We start from the raw sequence: 9,171 nt of genomic DNA, 5'->3' as shown, positions 1-9,171 counted from the left end.
TTTAGTACTTGACTCTTCAGCTCTAAGTAATTATGGGCTAATTTCATTTCTTCAGCCTTTCTTCCTACATATTATGTGCCACATCTTAGCGAAGTATTTTGAAATAATTTTGTTTTTAACCTTGAGTGATACTTGGTGCCACATGTTTGTGAGATAGAGTAAGTTCTAAGTATTTGTAGATTCTTCTGTTAATTAACAAAGCGCTTCTGAGAAAAAAACGGTCTATGCCCCAAAGCACTACCTTGATTAGTCTTTGTGCTCATTTTTAGTGTTTTGCTTAGAAACAGGTGCTGAAAAGGTACGAAACCAAGCAAAATATCAAATGACACATCTGAGCATCTGTGGCATAATCCTCGTAGGAGGTTTTGTGGTTGAACGTAGCACGCCCAGTCTCCAGACTGCGGAGCAGCTAAGGAAGGTGTGTCCTGTGTGGGAGGGTGTGCAGATGGGTTTACATGGAAGAACCAGAAGACACAGGAGTGACTGACTAGGAAATGAAGGCTGAAACGTGACAGCTGCCTTACCTGTGACAGTGGGTCGTGCTACGGAAGAGGGATCAGGCTTATAATGAGGAGAGGAAACAGCTGAGGTTGCAGAAGAGTCTGGGAGATGACTGTTAAAGATGACCCTCGGGTGGAGTCCCTGTCAGGCCGTTGACTTGGAACACCGTGACCCCCAAAGGCTGGGCCGTGCTGCTTTCACCCTGGGTTGGCAGGTGAGGTCCAGGCCTGTGGCAAGACTCCTCTTTGCTTTAGCTGTGGTGGGAAGTTCAGGGAATTAGGAGAAGACATGGAATGCCCCCACCTGGGATCACGACAAGTCATGGGTAACAGCAGAGGAAGGGAATCAGGTCACCCACCATCTTCCCTGGGGCTGTGGGCATCAGGCCAGGGCCAGAGACCCCGAGGCAGCCTCCAGACTCCTGTGCCAGCAGCAAGCCCCTCTCTTTTTGTCCCCTGCTTCCCCTGGGAACCAGCCCCAGCCTCTGGGGAGTAGAGACTGGACCTGAGGCTAGCTGGCCCTGCACTGCTGGGCCTTGGGCCAGGATGGACGGCACCTGCTCAAACATAAGCACTGTGCAGACGTGCGCTTACCTTGCTATACCTGCGACTCTAACGTATGGGTTTCCTTCTGATGTGCTACTCATCCAGTCATAATGAAGTCATCTGGTCATAAGAAAAATGTCTTAAAAACAATTTTGAAAAATGGTAGGCACTCTCACCGCCTCCCCAGCCAGTGGAGATCCCTCCACAGAGGTGTCGGTGGCCACACTTGGCAATATTTTCTCAGATAGTGACACAAAGGGACCCGTAATTAGTCACCCTGCTGGAATGGGCCTGGACCTCAGCCTGTCACATGAGGCATCCTTAGCCAGCTTTAGATGGGACAGCCTCAGAGGGCTCAGCTGGTGTGCAAGCTGACTCAGTTACCCGGCTGGAGCCCTCTGCCCGTGCAGCCCGAAGTCCTCAGACAGTATGTAAATAAGTGTCACTGTGGGTCTATAAAACTGTAGCTATGGACCAAAATCTGGATTTCATAATTTTCATGTATCATGAAATTTTCTTCTTTTGATATTTTCAAACCATTACTTTTTAACATCAGGACCATTCATAGTTTATGGTACAAAGTATGCATTGGGATTTGGCTTGTAGGCTACAGTTCGGTGGCCTCTGTTGTAGCATATTAAGAAACTAGTGCCATTTTGGAAAATAGATTTGGATAGGATATGCCGACTCTCACTGGTCAGGGCTAAGAAATGCTCTCAGTGACTGTGCTCGCCATGGTGCATTCTTCTGAAAGGTGATTTTTCAAAGCACAGGGCAGTCATTGAAGATGGCCATGGTTCCTGTCCCTGCTATTCCTGGTCAGGGCTGAGTGGGAGCTCTGTCCTTATGGGCAGCCTGCAGGGCTATCCCTTAACTGCCCAGGCCCTGGGGGCTGCTTGTTGGGCAGGAGCACTTGTATTCTGTTAAGGAAGAATGGAAATTTCAAATTATTAAAGTTCAGATTAATTAAAAGAGTTATTCTAACATACCGGTCAACAAAGAAGTCTTAATGATAAATTTTGATCCCACCAAAAATCTGAGGATAGCTTATCAGTCCTGCTCAAATAGAACCTGTTAGCTGCTGAGGCACGCAATAATAACACAATTTGGTGTAGACACTGTTGATTTCCCTTCCATTGGCATCACCCTGGAAGGAGCACTGGGGCTCTCACTTATTCATAACTGTTTAGAATTAGGTAATGAAAAGTGACAAGGTTATCTAAATACAAATTCAATGTGGGTTTAATCTCATTCCATTTTAATAGAAATTTCAGCCAGAAGCTATAGGGCTGTGGTTTCTCCTCCGGTCTCTGATTCGAATATCAGAGACAGAAAAGAATAACTAAATAGATCTGTGATAACACAGTTTTATTTACAAATAAGATGTGCTGGTTTGTTTAAAAAAATGCAGAAACAGCAAAAACACACAAGAGTTAGTATTTCCAAGCCATATAGAGAAACATGACACACTTGAAAGTCAGAGAGAGTGCGTTGCTTGAACACCGACAAATCCCTGCTGTCCATCACAGTTTCAGAACGAGGATGAGGACTGAATCCATCCAAAGACAATTTATTCTGTGGCAATTTGAACCCAGGATGATATAATTTTCTCTCAAACTATTCCAGTCTTCTCTACCAATGGCAGAAGTTCAAGGTGAGCAATATCCCATTTCTAATCATGAAACAGCCTGGTAGACATAAATTCATATTAGTTTTGTCCCAAATGCTTATATTCTTAGCTTTGCTCAACTCTTATCAGTATGTGTTGGCACTATTATATTCTCTCTTCACTGCATCATGTTGTTAAATTTTATGCATCTGTCTTACTTTCAGTTAAAATAGAAACATATGAGTCTCACCGATAAATGTAGATGTTTCTTTGTTTTGAGATGCGACACAATGCAGGGGTCGGGAGGCGACAGCTGAAGGGGCAGGAAGGGAAATGGGATTCCAGGAACAAGCAGGCTCTCTGTCTTCCAAGGAGACGTGTGAGAAACGCTGAAGAGATACTCAGAGTCTGCAAGATTTAAATCCCACGTTCTGCTTTTTATTTTTGTAAGAAAAATATAGTTTCTCACCACTGACTGAGTCTAGTTCTAAGTTTAAATAACGGCACCAATCTAAGCCTATTTCAGTCTTGGGCCCCTCAACTGGATTCATTTTGAGCATCGGGTGGTAGGACAACCTACACGTGGACCAAACGTCCCATGTTTCTATGGCAGCAAAGTTGGGGGAAAAGTCTGTTTTATGTTTTTATACACATTTTTTTGTAACTTTTTCATTTGTAAAATTAACAAAATGTGGGCCTCTGGCTTCTTCTGTAGAAGGCATCTGACACCCACAGGTGTAGGAACCCAGGGAGAGGCATTTCCTCCCAGGTCTACAGCTGAGCAGGTCTGGGGCAGGCTCCTTGTTTAGTGGCAGGAGGTACTTGTGGAGAGCCACAGCCAGTCGGAATGGCCCCTGGCATTTTACCAGAAGTCATGGTTAAGAGGCGAGCCATTAAGATGATGCTGGATTGCAACAGGCTGGGTATTCAACTGTATATAGACCCCTGCTGTCCGCCCCTGGCGCCTGCTACTTTGCAGTTCTCCTGGGGATTCCTGGGGAGTTCTCGTTGGTTGGTGAAGTTCTGGTGGAGGGAGTTCTGGTTGGTGTGTGGTGTGCCTAGGAGGGCCGCGTGGGTGGTGTTCCTGGGAGTTCGGAAAATAAAGTTTGTCCTGCTTGATCCGGATCCCTAGCTCACCAGGGCTGCCTGCCCAGTAAGAACATCTTCCCCTCCTCTCCAACTCCACCATGCCAGGGAGAACGCAGAAGGCCAAGCAGGAAGAAGGCTGAGGTGTTGGGGAGACTCGGGGCAGACAGGACTCAGGGCCTCACCTTTTCATCTCGCTTGAGCACAGAGGTGACTGGGGTCGGAGGCAGCCTCTCTAACAAACAAGTGACAAATATGTTTGATGACTGGATCAATTGGCTCTGGGCAAGTCCATCCCCATCATCTCCTATGTATAAAGAAGAGAAGGTGGAAATCACATTTCCCAGAATCACTTGTAGCTAACTAAGATCTGCATACAAATTTGCCACCACCAACAGGATGCACATAAAAGAGTGCCATAAAGCTGGATTAGCAGATATTAAAAGCCAGCCTAATTAGAACCAATGATCCATACGTACCTCAAAATAAGATGGCCATCTGGTTGCAACTGGAAGTAGATGTTAGGAGGCCACACACATCTCTATGTTCCTGCAGATGATCTTCAGAAGGACGAATCATCCATTTATTTTTAAAACAAAACAAATCATACTCAATATCTCCAAAAGGTACAAAGGTACAATGGTGAAAATGGAATTTTGATTCCCTGCTGATTTTCCATGCACATAAAACAAGTTATTGGAGTGCTAAAAATAGTTGTTTTCCAAAACAGATTAGGATGAAATCATCTAAAAACAACACCATTTTCAGTAACAGTATTCTCAAACTGAAGAAAAATGTGGGCCACCATGAACAATTTTTCACATGAGCCTTAGTGATCTTGAAACCACCTAAAGAATCATCAGATACACAACACAAGTAAGAAAGAGCTCACAGAGAGTAGCAGAGTTTGGACAACACTTCTTTTTTTTTTTTTTTTTAAGATAGAGTGAGAGAGGGAGGGGGAGAGAGAGAGAGAGAGAGAGAGAGAGAGAGAGAGAGAGACAGAGACAGAGACAGAGAGACAGAGAGAATTTTTTTTTAATATTTATTTGGCAGACACAACATCTTTGTTTGTATGTGGTGCTGGGGATGGAACCCGGGCTGCACGCATGCCAGGTGAGCGCGCTACCTCTTGAGCCACATCCCCAGCCGCTGGACAACACTTCTTACAAAGGAAATTTCAAAGCAATTCTCATTCTTTGAAGTATTCCTTAATTTACTTAAATAATAGAAAGCTAAAGATAAATTGTTTTTTTTTTTTCTAATTCAACTTTCCCAAAAATAGATGTCAATTCCGCAAATACTTACTGAGCATCTAATATGTTCCAAATTCTTTTCAGGGCATTAAGGATATAGTGGTGAGTAGGAAAGACACACCATTCCTCAGAAACCTAGCATGCTTTTGGAGGAGGGTCTGAGCCCATGACTGGCTGGTGTCTGTGTGCTGACCCAGAGGGATGCTCTACTATTGCTTATGCAGAGACCCCCCCCACCATGGAGCAGGAGCCCCACCTGTGCCAGCCTCCCGCTTAGTTCTTCAATGGCTTTCCTCAGTCTAGCAGTAGAAAATAAATATTATGCAAACAAATGTATAAACAAAAAAAAATCTACCCTGGGTAGTCTTTTTACATAATTTAACACCTGTATAATGTGAGCAGATAATTCTAGTATAAATAAAATCTTCACTTTTTGATGCACATAGACAGGTAAAAAAGTGACTATTTCAGGCAGTGAAAAGTCTTTTAAGCCTAAATTAATTACACAACTCACATAATTTTAGCATTGCTCAAATTGTAAGCTTCTACTGTAGAATTATCATTTTGGACATTTTCTTTGAAGTATTTTTAGCAAGAATTTATCTATAGAAACTGTTTGGATTCAGATTATTAAAAGGTGTGCTGGGCATCCAGGTTACACCTGGTTAGCAGCAGGCAAGTCCAGCAGGTTGGACATGTTCACTGGCTCATGTCCACCTGCCCCCTTCAAGGGCCAACAAAGCAACATAAAAGATTTAGGGAGCTGGCAGTGGTATCATCAGAAGGAAGAGCCCTGTGGCTTCCGCCCAGAGGCTTGCTGAAGCACATATATTACTACAATGATAAATTGTTTAGAATGCATTGCATGACATTTTCAAAAGTGCCATATTTAGGAACTTAAATAAGCCAGGCATTCGAAATATTAACTATAGTAACATGTACATATTTTTAAAAATTTTAGGTAGTTTAAACCTTAATGTGTTCTTGGTTCTAGCTACAATATTTCTAGTTTCCTGTTCACTTTAAAATATATATAAACATTTGCATACCAAGACTAGCTACTTAAACAAAATCAGCTATATAAACTGTTAAGGCTTTTGATGATTTAATGTACCTGATATCTACTGTGAATTATATTTTAGTTCAGCACACTTTATAAACTACAGGGAAAAAATGAGGATTTTTCATCATCTATAATGTCTGTAACAGTTAGTTTTTTGTAAACTTGGATCCAGAACTTAGCATATATTTTACTTCCTGGGTAAACATTTTTAAAGAACAGAAAATGAAATGTAAATTTGAGTTATTGTGTGAAAGCCAATTATTATTTTATTTTATAATGTATTCAAGTTCTGTACGAAGAAGAAACTAATTTTAGCTGAATTCTTAAGAAAGAAACAGCACTAGCAAAGCTTCTTAAATTAGTAAAATCCAAAAATATACAACTTCCTTCTTTAATCCTGAATTTGTTAGACCTTACTTGGGTGTTAATTCCAACATATGCTCTTAGTTAATATTTAAATACTCTTCTCATTTTATATGGTTTTACTCTTTTGTTCTGTTTATGGTTCTTTCTGAACTAAAGGCAAACAGCATAACTGAGACCGTGGTCAATTCCCGCTGCTTTCCTACCTATGGAGGCTAATCATGAGTCAGTTTGTCCTAACAAAGCCAAGACATTGATTAATTCTCAGACAGACAGTGCCAGTAGAACACAGGCCACCATGCAGCGTTTGCCCACCTGTGCCCGGGAGGTGGGAAGCAGATTCCCTTTGCAGCAGGAGATTCAAGATCAGCTCTGCTGGGAACCGGAACTGCAGGGAGGCAGAGGCTGGAGGAACACATGCGATTGGCTGGTGAAATCCGAAATGCATTCAGGGACAAATGTCCTTAAGAGAATCTACATGTCAAAGCTTTAATCAGTAAAGAACTCCCATATCTGATATTCCACGAATTCAAGAGATGATGTCAACTTGAAAAATTCACGTGCCAGCCTCTCTCCACCTCAGGGCTGCCGCCCCTGTCCCTGGGAGCCACTGTTCTGCTCCCTGGCTCCCATGCTGGATGTTTTACTCAGCAGAATGCCCTCCAGGCTCAGCCATGGCAGGATCTCCTTCTCTTTCTGGTTAGATTGGAAGAATGAGTCCAGGAGATCCGCTGCGCGTCACATGGTGACTACAGTTAACCATGACATGTCATGTTCTTGAACATCGGACAGAGAGTGGGTTTGAGTGTTCTCATCACGGAATGACGGCTGTGGGAGGTCAGGCACACACTGACAGCTAGCTGTCCTCATCCTGCACGTGCATGTGCACAGAGAATTTGCACAAGTGTACCTGTCAAGGAGCAGCCCTTCTCAGTGTTCCTGTTCTCAAGACAGTGGGCATCATCAGGAGGAAGAGCCCTGTGGCTTCCGCACGGAGGCCTGCAGAAGCACAGCGTGAGTCACACTGCGTCTACGGGTCATTTGTGGAGACACAATTCACACGCCAGAAAGCTCACCCTTCTGAAGTACATAATCCAGGAGATTCAGTCATCGCCAGAACCTAGTCCCACAGCGTTCCCACCTCCCTACCCATTAGCAGGCACACCCCCTCTCCGTCTCCCCTCAGCTCCATACCATCAATTATGACCCTTCTATCGCCACAGATTTACCCATCCTGGGCATTTTACATACAGTGCATCAGACATAGTGGCCAAATTCTGTTCTTTCAGATACACTTAATCCTACATAGAAGTAAAGTAACATTTGCTTTCATTCACTTAACATTTTAAAAGTTGTATAAGTGAGTTTGTGTATTAGAGAAGGGCAGATCCCTTAGCTAAAGAACACATTCTATGGTTGGAACCCTTTAAATTTCATAAGGGAAAAGATATCTGGTCATTGATGATCTTACTATTTACTTTCTTTCTTTTAAAATGCAGTACTCTAAGGCATCCCATTGTGACTCTAGTGAATCTGGAACCAAAAATTAGTGAATTCGTTTTCCCGTAAAATTGATTCAGTTGTCAAATTATTTTTGAGGCTCTGCATGAATCATCCAAACCAGTGTTATGGTTTGGATGTGAGATGTCCCCAAAAGCTCATGTGTTAAACAATGCAAGAAGGGTCAGAGGAGGAATGACTGGGTTGTGGGAGTCCTGACCCCATCAGTGAGTTAATCCCCTGTTGGGGAACTGAGTGGTGACTGAAGACAGGTGGGCTGTGGCTGGAGGAGGTGGGCATTGGGGTGTGGCTTTGGGGTCTCTATTTTATTATGGAGAGTGGAGTCTCTCTGGCTCTCGGATCATCATGGGAGCTGCTCCCCCACTACACTCTCCCACCATGATGTCCTACCTCACCTCAAGGCCTGAGGAAGGGAGCCAGCTGTTAATGAACGGAGACCTCAAAACCATGCGCTCCACAGTAAACTCATTCTCCCCTGAAATTGTTCTTTTTTACAGTAGTGAAAAAGCTGACTAAAACAATCAGGGAGGAACTAATACTAACACATATGAAGCTGCCACGTATCCTGTTTAAGGAATGTGTTGGTTCCGTCTCCACCGAGGCTAACTACTGGAAGAAAGGTCATTGTCCTGCCTGATCCAGTGGAAGGTCCTGTGGGGGAACCCTGGAGGCCCCGGAGCAAAGGGGGGGAGGGAGCATCACCAGGACAGAGTAGCCCAGCCCCATGGCAGACATCCCTGCTTTCCTGTGAGAGAAAGGCCCGTGGCCGCCGGGCTGGGTAGTTAGGACCAAAACCCCACCTAGTGATCAGAACTACAAGAACCCGTGCGGCAGTGCCCTGGTAAGCCAAGAGAGGACGAAACCTCCTTTCACAACTGCCTCCTCATCAAAAGTGCGGCTCTTCCTGCCTGGGGTGCTCAGACTCCTCACACCAGAACCTACTGATGGGAACAGAGACAAGAAACAAAGGAAATCCACAGGTGAAGAGCAGGTGGCCCCGTTTCTGCTCCATGCCATCACTTCTCCTCCGCCCCCATGCCACCACTCAGTAAACTGCCCCCCTGGGCCAACTGGGTTTGAAGCCAAGGCTTGAGTTACACATGAGATTCCATCCCCCTCTCATGTCATCTCCAACGGTGCACTCTAATGTTGGAGTTCCCATCCATCGTCTTCTTACATTGACATAGTGTCTCTAAGAGACAAACAAAGTATCCAAGACACACGGGG

The 9,171-nt window shown here is 44.2% G+C and overlaps 1 long non-coding RNA gene across 1 annotated transcript; it reads right to left on the bottom strand.

Annotated features, from left to right (window-relative positions):
• Positions 1-207: 207 nt before the first annotated feature.
• LOC120888526 (uncharacterized) lies at positions 208-7,278 on the bottom strand. Its single transcript, XR_005732228.2, has 5 exons — positions 6,739-7,278; positions 4,221-4,301; positions 3,927-4,048; positions 1,095-3,063; positions 208-755 (listed from the first exon to the last, which is right to left on the bottom strand). It is a non-coding gene; the product is annotated as an uncharacterized LOC120888526 (long non-coding RNA).
• Between the last annotated feature and the right edge of the window lie 1,893 nt (positions 7,279-9,171).

Source organism: Ictidomys tridecemlineatus, chromosome 6 (assembly GCF_052094955.1).
Source record: "Ictidomys tridecemlineatus isolate mIctTri1 chromosome 6, mIctTri1.hap1, whole genome shotgun sequence".
In the NCBI taxonomy this organism is placed as follows: Eukaryota; Metazoa; Chordata; class Mammalia; order Rodentia; family Sciuridae; genus Ictidomys; species Ictidomys tridecemlineatus.
Note: the sequence above shows the minus strand (reverse complement) of the source record. Positions and strands in the feature narration are given on the sequence as shown.